General features: G+C 41.6%; 1 protein-coding gene across 2 annotated transcripts in view; it reads right to left on the bottom strand.

Moving 5' to 3' along the window:
* Positions 1-4,904: 4,904 nt before the first annotated feature.
* The window catches only part of LOC126539989 (heparan-sulfate 6-O-sulfotransferase 3-B-like), a 137,567-nt gene continuing 130,709 nt past the window's right edge, over positions 4,905-11,762 (bottom strand). For both annotated transcript variants that reach the window (XM_072286621.1, XM_050186819.3), the window contains one exon: positions 4,905-9,096. The gene's annotated coding sequence lies outside the window, so the exon portion shown is untranslated. The remainder of the gene's footprint in view (positions 9,097-11,762) is intronic.

Genomic DNA, 11,762 nt, shown 5'->3' with positions numbered 1-11,762 from the left:
AACTTCCGATTTCATGCACAGTACTGAATTTCCGAATGTGAGGCCAGGTACCATAACCCCTTTCCATACGCCCCTAACCACCTCGTACCTATTATAGTTCCAAAGTACTTTATGTTTCATTACAGCTGAGTTCCTTTTCGCTTTTTCAATCATAATTTTTTCCTGTTCTTTCAAGTACTTTTTGCCCTCGTTTAGCCATATGCCCAAATACTTGTATTTTTCAACATGATCAATCTTAGTGCTTTGTATTTCCAATGGTTCCCCCCTTTCTTCATTGTATACTATTATCCCAGACTTCTCTCTACTGAACTGCAGTCCCAATTTTTCTCCCTCCTCTCCACATATGTTCATTAGTTCCTGTAGCTCTACTCGGGTGTCAGCAAGCAGTACAATATCATCTGCATACATCAGTCCGGCTAGTACTTGAGCTACCTTCTGCCCTTCCAGCATATAGCTTATGTCAGTTCCTATTGTGCTCTGTTCTAGTCTCTTTTCCATTTGGCTCATGTAAATCATAAAAAGCAGAGGCGACAATGGACAGCCCTGCCTGAGACCTCTTCTTATTTTAGCTGGCTTTGTAGTTTCCCCCTCCCATGTTATCTCTACCTCATTATCTGTATAAACTTGTTGTAGGAACTCAATCATCTTTCTATCTAGACCATATTCCCTCAACTGGCTCCATAACTTTTCTGGGTTTACATTATCATAGGCTCCTCTAATGTCTAAAAAAGCTATCCATAGCGGTTTCTGCCTGGCTGTCGCTATCTCTATGCACTGTGTTATAACAAATAAATTATCATCTAGCCGTCTGTTCCTTCTAAATCCATTCTGCAGTTCTCCCAAGATCTCTTCACGTTCTGCCCATTCCTCCATTCTCTTTTTCACCATCTGCATTGCTACTCTGTATATGACTGATGTGATAGTTATTGGCCTGTAGGATTTAATGTTGTCCTTGCTTCCCTTACCTTTGTAAACTAATATCATTCTGCTTGATTTCCAGTCCTGTGGAACATCTCCCCCTACTACTATTTGTTCAATAAGTTGTCGTAATTTTAATTTACTTTTCTGGCCTAATATGCTTATCAATTTCATAGGTATGCCATCAGGTCCTGTCGCTGTTCCCACGGGGACCTTGTGTTCAATTTTGTCCCATTCCTTACTTGTCATCCTTCTGTACTCCTCCTCTAATTGTGTCCTGCTGTTGTCATTGTTCTCCATTTCGCTACCCACTGGCTCTGCAAATGTTGCCTCTATTGTTAACCTAATATATTCCTGAGCTCCCTCTCACTCTACCTTTGTTCCTTCTGGTGTGGTCAGTGAGTGCTGAACCACCTCTGTTCTTACTCTGTTGCCTTATGTGTTCCCAAAACTTCTTAGAGGCATTTCTGTCTTTTTTTCTTATCTCTAACAACCACTGTACCCCAACTTTTGCAATCTTCTCTTGAATTAATGCCGATGCTTCTCTTTTCCTTGCAAGGTAATTCTCCCATGTTGTCTCCATCTCTTCTGGTGGGGCTCCCCTTTTCTTTGCTGCTCTGTGTTTTCTGCACGCATCTTTGCGTTGCTCTATGGCCTCCTTAACTTCTCGGTCTCACCAGCTTTTTGGTTTGTGTCCTCCCTGCTTACTTCCTAGTTTCTTAATCTGTCCCTTCTCTAGCTCTTGTTTAAAAATACCTATTAGCTCGTCGTATGTCCAGGCCCTTTGCGGTTGCTTGAATACCATGTCTTCAATGTTTTTCGCCACTTCTTGTAGCTGCCTGTCATTCAGTTTGCTCATACCTTTCCTTTCTTTAGTTTCTATCAGTGGTACTGTCCTTCCACAACTGATTTTGATTCGTTTGTGATCACTCCGCAGGCTTTTTATATCTTTGTCATCAATTTCCATACCTCCCAACCGTTCATACAGTTTGTGGGACATTAGGCAGTAGTCGATTGTTGAGTGGGAGTTATTTCTTTCCCATGTTATCTTCCTGTCGCATTTAATTTCAGTATTGACTATAACAAAATCATGGGCCTCACAAAAATCTACTAACATCTGCCCTGTTGCATCTGTCACCCTGTCAAAGTATTCCAAACATGCATTCATGTCTTCTAGGATGATTATCTCCCGTTTCACAGCTATCTCCCTGATGTCCTTGGCCATACAGTTCAAATGTTTTGCATTCTCCTCTTTCAATTCATTCCCCGTTTTCGGATACAAATCTCCCAGGATTGTCTCCACATTCCCTACGGTGCCTGTTTATTCATACGGTGACCAATGTTGCCCACCGAGCCTGGCAGACCACTAAGACTGGCGGGCCAACAAAGATTATGCACGAGGGGGCGTCACACGCTTGTTATAGCGCTGTGCTGTCATGAGAATGACAGTATATGTGTCTGTGAGGCTTGTGTTGGCTGGTGTTGTAAGAGGCTTCGTCTAAAACGTGGATATGGCTACACAAATAATGCATTTTTAAAGTAAAATCTTCATAAAATGATTCCATTCACGCATATTATATCTTCCAGTGAAGTTTACTCGCCTAGAATGCATATCCAAGCGAAGAAAAGCAAGAACAGACGACAAACTGTTCCAAAGCGAGCATGAATCTTGTCGTCTGTCCTCCAGCTTTAGCTGATACCTTTTATGTTTCATGTAATTGTACATGCAATAACAAGTTCTCATAGTTAAACAAAGCATGTTTTTGTGTAATAATAAAGCTAAAAGAGCTTTTTTTGTGCTGCTTTAGTTGAAAATTAATCGTTGTGACAGATGGAATGGTGCTTGCCTGGCTCTTCGAGAACAATGCTAATCTGAAGTCACAATATATCGGCATTCCCATGCATACACAGCGCAGCAGCGCCAGATTTCCCTCTAGGTAATATAGTGAAAAACTTTATGGCTCCAACTCTTTATACAATGTGGAGAAGTGCATCTGTGAAGTTGCTGAAGCAGAAGAAGATACAGGACTAGTATTTCATGCGAAACTAAGCTAGTTTCATGAATAGTGTGTGCTTTTATGACGAGTTCTTTAGCAGGCTTATATTGAATGATGCCCTGTATTGAACTGATAGGCTTTATATTTTTTTTTTTGAGTTTGATATAACCGTGTGTGACTGCATTAGCAGGTTTCTACTGTAGCATAATAGTGAGAAGTACATCCCTAGATACCAAGGCTATTGACAACTGGCAAGACTTACTATACCAAGAGAGAAGACAGCTGAGCAAGTGCCAGCAATTTGAAATATTTTCACATTCCTTCAAGCTGCTTTGTGTTCAAAACAATTTAGCTTCTAGTGAATTTGCTGCGATTTGAGCTAAATGAGACTAATCATTTCCATATAACAAATCTTCACAGGTTTACAGAACAAGCCCCACAGCTACCTCTGTAATCACAGTCATTTTGGAATTCACTGCCATCAAATATTAAATCATGCCCTTCACTACACTGTTTCCAGCAGCTTCTAAAACATGTTTTATTAACAACATACCTTATATGATTAATATAGATATATATGTGTAAATGTATATAAATGTGTGCATATGTGAATGTATGTGCGTGTATATATATATATATATATATATATATATTTATGTATATAAACCGCTCGGTCACTTGTACCGCTCAGTCCTGTGGCTAGTAGATTTTACTTGCTCCCAAGGATTCACTACAAGGAAACCCGAGCCGCCCGATTATTTCCGGTATAAACACTGCAACTGAGAACCTATCGCGCTACGTTGACTCCCTTATCTACAAGATTCCCGAAACATTTCCATCATTTATAAAAGATACCAATCACTTTCTTCAAGATGTATTAAATCTTGCCATTCCGCATAATGCAATCCTTGTAACACTCAACGTCACCTCTCTTTATACTAACATACCGCATGCCGATGGAATTGCAGCAGTCCTTAAGACTTATGAAGATTCCTATTTCGAGAAACCTATTGATAAAGAAACCCTGGGATTGTTGTTAAAGCTTATTCTTGAGCTCAATAACTTTGAATTTAATAACTGTCATTATGTTGAGATTAGTGGTATGTCAATGGGAACTCAAATAGGCCCAAATTATGCTAATATCTTCATCGGTGTTCTGGAAAATGATTTTTTATCCAGTACTAACCTGCAACCTTTCTTTTATAAGCGCTTTATCGACGATATCTTCTTAATTTGGGCTCACGGAGAGGCTAGCCTGTTAAGGTTCCTAGAAGGGTTCAATCACTTTCACCCTTCAATCAAATTTTCACACAATTACTTGTCAACTTCGGTCAACTTTCTGGACGTCACAGTTACGCTATCGCAAGGTAAATTATTGACAAAACTTTTTCGCAAACCTACTGATAGAAACCAGCTTCTGCATTTCCGGAGCAGCCATGTGCGACATTGCAAAACAGGTATCCCCTACAGTCAGGCTCACTGCTTCAAGCGATTGTGTTCAGATCGCAGATTTCTTTTCTAATTGCGAACAACTCAATGGTGATCTCGTTAAATGGCAGTATCTGTCAAAGTTAATTGACGATGCCATATGCCAAGCAGAGCCGATATTCTTAGCGAAAACCGGTTACCCAAAAAACGTAACAGCACCAATCTCTTACTAACATTCTTGGCATCAGCGCCAAAGGTCTTTTCTATATTGAAACGCCACCACAATATCCTTTCCCAAAGTGAACATCTCGATATTTTTCCTGAACTGCCTCATGCCGTGTACCGATGGTGTAAAACCTCCACAATATGTTAACATCCTCAAAATTAAATGAGCACAAGATGTCTGGCTGTGCCCCATGCAACAAAGCGCGTTGCAAGGTGTGTGTGCACATGCAAACCACAGAGAAAGTGATTAGTACGTCCTCAGACTTCACCCCAAAACCTTGTGGATCTTTCAATTGCGATACCTCGAATGTTGTATACATGCTTGAGTGCACAGACTGCAGAAAACAGTATATTGGCCAAACAGAAACCTCGTTTCAAATATGCTTCAATAACCACAGATCGCAAGCTAATACACTTCCTAACCTACCATTATCAACACACAATTGCTTACCAGGCCATTCTTTAAAAAAAACTCAGGGCCACTATACTTGAATCAGGCTTTCGTTCCCATCACAATCGCGAAGTCCGCGGGTCTTACCTAATCTACAAGTTTAACACCGTGTCATCTGGCATTAATGAAAGCACAGGCACACTAACCAGCGTGCCTACTAAGCATCCTTGACATTAGCCGTGATGCCTTATGTATGCCATGAGACGCAGCTTTCTTTGAAGAACCCTCAATTATCATTGTCTTTTTTTCGCTGTTGCGTCAATTCTGTGTCACATAATGTCCGTAGTCTGTACACAACACTGTATTCCCTCGTATGCATGCCAATAAAAGCCCTGGTTATTCATCCTGCTCGCTATGACGGCTACTGCTCATGAGCAGTGCGCTTCACCCGCACCCTGAATGTATTATTGCGCGGTGCCTTATTATCTCGCATGTTTCTTTTTATTGCATTGTTTTTTTATTCATTGTTGATTTCAAGTGGTTTACATTGTAATATTGAGTAAACGAACGATTCATTTCTGCACTATGCGCCACGTGTGTGGTATCACTATATTTGTTTTTTCTGGTTGTTATTATTGCGCACAACTTTATCTGATGTATCGCGGGTTTATAAGGAAGCTCAAATGCATGCACATGTTACTTTGATGAAGGCTGGTCCACCAGCCGAAACGTCAGTCAAATATACTGTGCTTATTGAACGTACATCGTACTCTTCTTCATTTGACTACCGGGGCCAGTGTGATTTCCTCAGCCATAGCTATATATATATATATATATATATAAAGCACAAAAGAATAAGCACGACGTACGTGAAAACATGCTCTTTTTTTTACTGTCAAATGTTTCGGCTGGTGGGCCAGCCTTCATCAATGACCGACTATTTTAAGGCTGGCCTACCAGCTGAAAACAGTAAAAAGAGAATGTGTTTTCACGTACGCTGTGTTTACTGTTTTGTACTATAATAATGAAGCCAGTGTGCTTTTTTCACCGCCACAAATATATATATATATATAAAAATAATGTGTGTGTGTGCATGTATGTGCGTGTGCGTGCATGCATCTGTGTATACAATTATTACTGTGCAGCCGTGCTTTATTGTTTTTCTTGGTTTATGTTTATAGATTATTAGCTGTTTATAAATTAATTTTGTTGCATTGTCGGATTCCGCACTGTTAATGTCGTATAATCATTATATTCCTATTCAATTACTGTAACGTTCATACTTTCAAGTGTATTTCAATATCAAATTGTTCTTGCTCATTTCTGTGTGATCTTCAACTACCAGATATTTGATTAATTACTTCTAATATGTTGATTTGTATTTCCCCACTATTCTTACATTCGTTGCTAATTGTATATTCCACATTTTTATGCATGTTATTACAGGAGGTCCCCCTGACAGCTTTTACTTTGGGACCTTCTTCTATATTACATTTCCTTTGTAATTGTAATAATGACTATTAATAATAAAATTGATTGGCTGAAACTAAATATTCTTTTCATACAGAATTGACAAAAGGCTCCAGAAACTCAACTAGAAGAGAAACTTGGGCCAGTGGGTGGTGATTCGTGTTTCGGAAATTAATGGCACAAAACAGACAAGGACAGAGGCAAAGAAGAGCACGGCACTGGCGCTGACTCACAACTGAAGTTTACTTTGAGGAAAGTCCCCTGCATGTACGCAGGCCAACCTGTCAACTTACTCAGCAACTGTGCATGCACATTAGGAGCCATCCTGGTGACTTGTCGAAACACGCGTGGAAACATCAGAGAGTCATTATGGGGATAAAACCAGTGCGTCAAAACATAAACAAACCATAAACCCAATAGAAAACTTCCCTATCAAACTTAACAACCTACTGTGAAACACTTTCTTCCGAATATCTCAATTCTGTTTAACCGAGTATGACAGACTGTCTACCGATGCACCTTTCCCCTTCCCTATCAATATGAAAATCTTCCATAATCTGCCTTGTGGTTCGATCTTTATGCCAGAACAAACAAACAGTTTTTTCCGCTAACGGTCGGCACCCACACTCTTTACAATGCAAAGGCAAGTGCAAATCCCCTGTACCTTTTACTGATGGCAAGTGCTCCTTTAATCCAATGTTCAAGCCGCGGCCGGTCTGGCCCACATAAACCTTTCTGCATGACAGGGGCAACCTGTACACAATGGAATATCTACGTATAACTATTTTTTAGCTTCTCGGAACAGAAACTGCATTCCTTGCCATAGCCCAATAATTTTTTTTTGCAAACGAGAACAAATCGTACCAAGTTTGCTGGGCGCAGACATGACCATACGCACCGCATACCTATAGCCACATTCAAGCAATGTGAAAACTTGAGCAAATATGGCACCATCACCGGCCTTTCTTTTTTCATTGTGTGTGGAATCCCTTGATATTCCCTTTACCTTATTAGTATCCTTTACCCACTTAAGGTTATGACAGGCCCTCAAGATTTCACTTTCCGGGAAACCAGCATTCTGTAACCTCTGAATCTGGGCAAGCAAACCCTCCTTCAACGAATGCTCACATGTCTTCTGAAACACCACGTGCAGTGTGGCATAAACAATACCGGTTTTTAATATGTTTTAGTGTCCTGAGGAAAAATTTAAAAGCGCCTTTGATGAACGAGGCTTATATACCCAGCACAAATGGTCCTCCCGAAACCTCATTTTAATATCCAGGAATTGAATCTCATCTTCGACAGGCAAATCAAAAATAAATTTTGAATCTTTATCGCATTCCTGAAAAATCTTTAAAACAACAGCTACTTTACTATTTAGGTTCTCTCTTTCTGTGATGATCAAGAAATCAACATACCTAAAGACATTAAGGGCCAAACTTCTTAAATTACTGGCAACACAATAGTCAACTCGACATAGGAAAATATGGCGTAAGGCTGGGGCCACCCTCGACCCTACATATAATTGTGAGTCAGCGCCAGTGTAGTGTTCTTCTTTTCCTTCATCCTAGTCTGTTTTGCGCTGTTAATTTCCGAAAAATGAACCATAAACTTAAGTTGTGTGTTTACAACATAGATGGTAAATTCCTAATTTCTAGTGTTCTGGCGTTAATATTCAGTTTCATGACTAATGAGCAAACATGATTGTGCATATCAGCAAAAAGCTAAGTTGCTCAATTTTGCAAGTTTGTGTTCAATATCTTACAATGGACAGATCTTTCAACACCCAAAGAATTAAGGGTTGAACTCACTTTCTTAGAATTGGTTGCTCAAATTTTTTGGTGCCCTCCAATCTTACTACCTTTTCAATCATGAAAAATAAATGGCCATAAAACAAAATGGTTTTATGGTACTTGAAGTTCAATAAATGCTGGCTTACATGCAGGGCTCATTCTTGATGCATAATCTGGTGAAATTGCTTCAGTAACAAACAATTATATAAATGACTGTGTTTTATATTTGAGTAGCAGACTAGTATGGCATGTCACATGCCTGCATTTAAATGTTGCATAGCATATCCTTCAATCATGCACTGACGTCTAAGGGGTAAGCTAAGTAAAAAATATGCATATAATATATATGTTGGCGAGGTGGGGGACAAGCGTTTCACTTCACAACATTGTGGCACAGAAGCTGTCGAACCCTGGACGATCACTCTCCACAGTGGTCCCACAAGGAAGCCACATTGGGAAACTGCAGTCATCTCGCCTCCATGCAGGTGCAACGAATAGGCATACAGACAGCCATACAGGATGTAGCTGTAGCAATGCCTCTTCCCTTACGGACACGATCTACACTGGTTGGCAGCACTCCCAATGTTTTCAAGAGCGTTGGCAGAAATGACATGCCCACTGTTTACATTCCACACACACTGCGACAGTCATCACGTGCTTCCTTCCTTCCTCAAGTTCCCTACTCCCTGATGTGGAGTAGCCATCCCTCTTTGTACTGCTGCAACCACACTGTGCTGTGCTGGCACTTGAGCTGCTACCGTGCACTTGTCACTGCCATGGTAGGGGACATGCCACGCCGAGTCAGCTCAGAGAGCCAGACCCAGCAACTTCTCTTGAGGGCCAGGCCATTGGCAACGCCTCAGCCACAGTGTCCCTGAGGATACCAACAGCATGAAGAGCACGACAATAAGCTTCCCTGGAGCACAGAGGCAGATCACCAAAAACCACTCATTTCAGTGTACAATGCACATTCAGACAAATCACACATGTGCTCTTAATGGCAATGGATCTGGATCCAGTTTGAACTGAGTACACAGGCACTTTCAATCACTGCTTAGCTCGATCTGGACCCCCTCAACAATGATCAAAGGATGATATCTTCACCACAAATTTCACTGAATATTAGGCAAATTAGTCAAATGCTTTGGCTGCACTTGGTGGGCTACAGTTCCGCCAATTCGATTCAGGTTGTTGGACCATGTGGCAGCGATCATTGTCAATCAAACTTTCGACCACAACTAGGCTCATTTGTAATTCAAAGTGCCCGTCCGACACCGGTAAAAAACAATGCATGCCCTCCGACACACTGCCCCACATGTACAGAGACATACAAAGCTCAAATGTACTCCAGTCACACAGATGACTCACTTGCGTGCTTGCATATCTCACCACACAACACCAGATAAAGCCCAAGTTACTCACTCAATCAAAGGGAAAACATTGGGAAGGCTTCTGCTTTTACCTTGTAATCACTCAATTAAAGGAGAACCAACACAAAATTTAGAATTTGAGATGTTTCTGTTGAAATTCTCAGTATAGATAGGTATAGCTGACCGAGTACATGTGATCAAAGTTACTGTAAACATGTTTTATTATATGGGTTAAAAAGGAAACCACAGCATCTCAAGACATCAACACCAACATGATGCATTCTGTGGCTCGTAAGCTCTCCGATGTTCCAAGAGGGCTGCTCACAACACCAGTCAGGATGCTCGCACGGGGCACAATGAGAGAAGAAGTTGCTTCTTTTCTTGCCAGCTTGTTTTCAGCTCCTCAGTCTTCAGAAAGCATCAGCATCGGTTTTCATCCAGAAACAGACTGCCATTACGGGGCATCAGTGCTTGGCACAAAGCTCAAAGCAGAGCGATGGCACCATAGCAATTCATTCGCTTGCCCATGTAGGGCCCCAAGTTGAGTGGAATGAAGGGATGCCACTGTACTCGCTCACTTCATATTGTGGCCCATGCTGCCAGGTGCCCACTCGTTCATATGGGCACAAGCCTACCCTGGCCTGGCGCTTGACTTCAGGAATGATACACTTGAGAAAGGAACCTTCACCCAGAAAATTCTGTTGAAACCCTTGTGAGCACAGAAGAAAAGGATACCACAGTCAGTGAGTAGGGCACCTGGCTTGGCTGTAGGAGGTGTGCGGTTTGATCCCTATAACCAGACACCCACCAGTTTATAAGGGGATACAAGCATCCTCCAGCCAGACGTCTGGCTTTCCTGGGATGCGTTGCTTGAGCGAGGTTTGGACAGACCACTATGCTTGCTGTTTAAGACAAACAAAACATCAAACAAATCTGAAAAAGGACTCTGGCGGTCCTATGTGGCCAACTTCCCAATAGGTGGGTGTCCTTCCAAGCATCTGAAACTCCCGTAGTTGCTGAGCACTGTGACAGGAGCGCGCTTGTGCCTATTTTACCTGTAGGTAGTCAGCAACAGAAATCGTCTGCCTCCCACAGCAGCAGCGGATACTCGACTATTTCACCAAAGCTGTGGCACGAGAAGGGGCTTCAGAGACCTTTAAATCTCTATAGGGCCCCCTTTTGAGATAAGAACCCATATGAACAACCGAACGCCAGATCGTGGTACATCTCTACCCATTAGGAAAAACTGGTGGGTGTCTGGCAGCACCAGGATTTGAACCTAGTATCTCCCATATACGAGGCAGATGAGGCAGAGGCCGAAACATCAACTTTGACAACACTATTTTGGTCGACGTTCTGTTTATTCTGTCTCATACGTATCTACTTTCCGACCAGACATGCAATTGAATTATTGATTTAAAAATTATGAATACTAGTAAAAAATAATGTGACAACATACCTCAAGGACTCCTGACAGGAAGGTTTTCTCTTGTTTTTATTGATTTATTGGAAAGCCGTTTGACATGACCAAGTGGCTACAATCAATGAACATCTTTACTCGCAAGGCGCATAATTTTATAGCCTAGTGTGATGTCACACAGTCAGCAATACCTGCACAGTAGCATGCGCTTCGCGTTACTCCACTGCTGGCACAGTAATTCCACTATAGAGCTTCAATTCCCCGAGAGTGCAACAAATAATTAATTCTGTTGCCTCTTACAAGACCATTTCAAAAAATGCAACGAGGGCAGCGCAACTTTGCATGTGAAAAAGAAAACTCATCATGTCAACGAAACTCGTGGCGGTCTCGTGATACCAAACACCACTGGCATGCATGCACATACTATGGCCATGCTGCGAAAAGAAGAGTTCATTCAGCACTATACGGGACAAGAGGGGAGAGCGTGCACCCTCGCATTTTCAAAAGAAGCTCCCTATAGACCGTTTTATCAATGAGGAGGAACGTAACCTCAAACCAGCGCACTATGCCGTTTTTCACTGGTATGTGCGGATTGTTTTCTCCCAGCAGCAGCTTGAAATGGTAGCAGTTTAATTGCGAATTAGTGCGATTCTAACGTGTTCTGTCTGGGGATTTCTGCGATGTCAAGTGACTCAATGTTGCCAGGCTGCCACACTCCTCTATTTGGCTACGAAAATAACTTTTGAAAGC

This window comes from Dermacentor andersoni, chromosome 2 (assembly GCF_023375885.2).
Source record: "Dermacentor andersoni chromosome 2, qqDerAnde1_hic_scaffold, whole genome shotgun sequence".
Classification (NCBI taxonomy): domain Eukaryota; kingdom Metazoa; phylum Arthropoda; class Arachnida; order Ixodida; family Ixodidae; genus Dermacentor; species Dermacentor andersoni.
The sequence above is the reverse complement of the archived record's forward strand: the minus strand, read 5'-3'. Positions and strand labels throughout refer to the sequence as shown.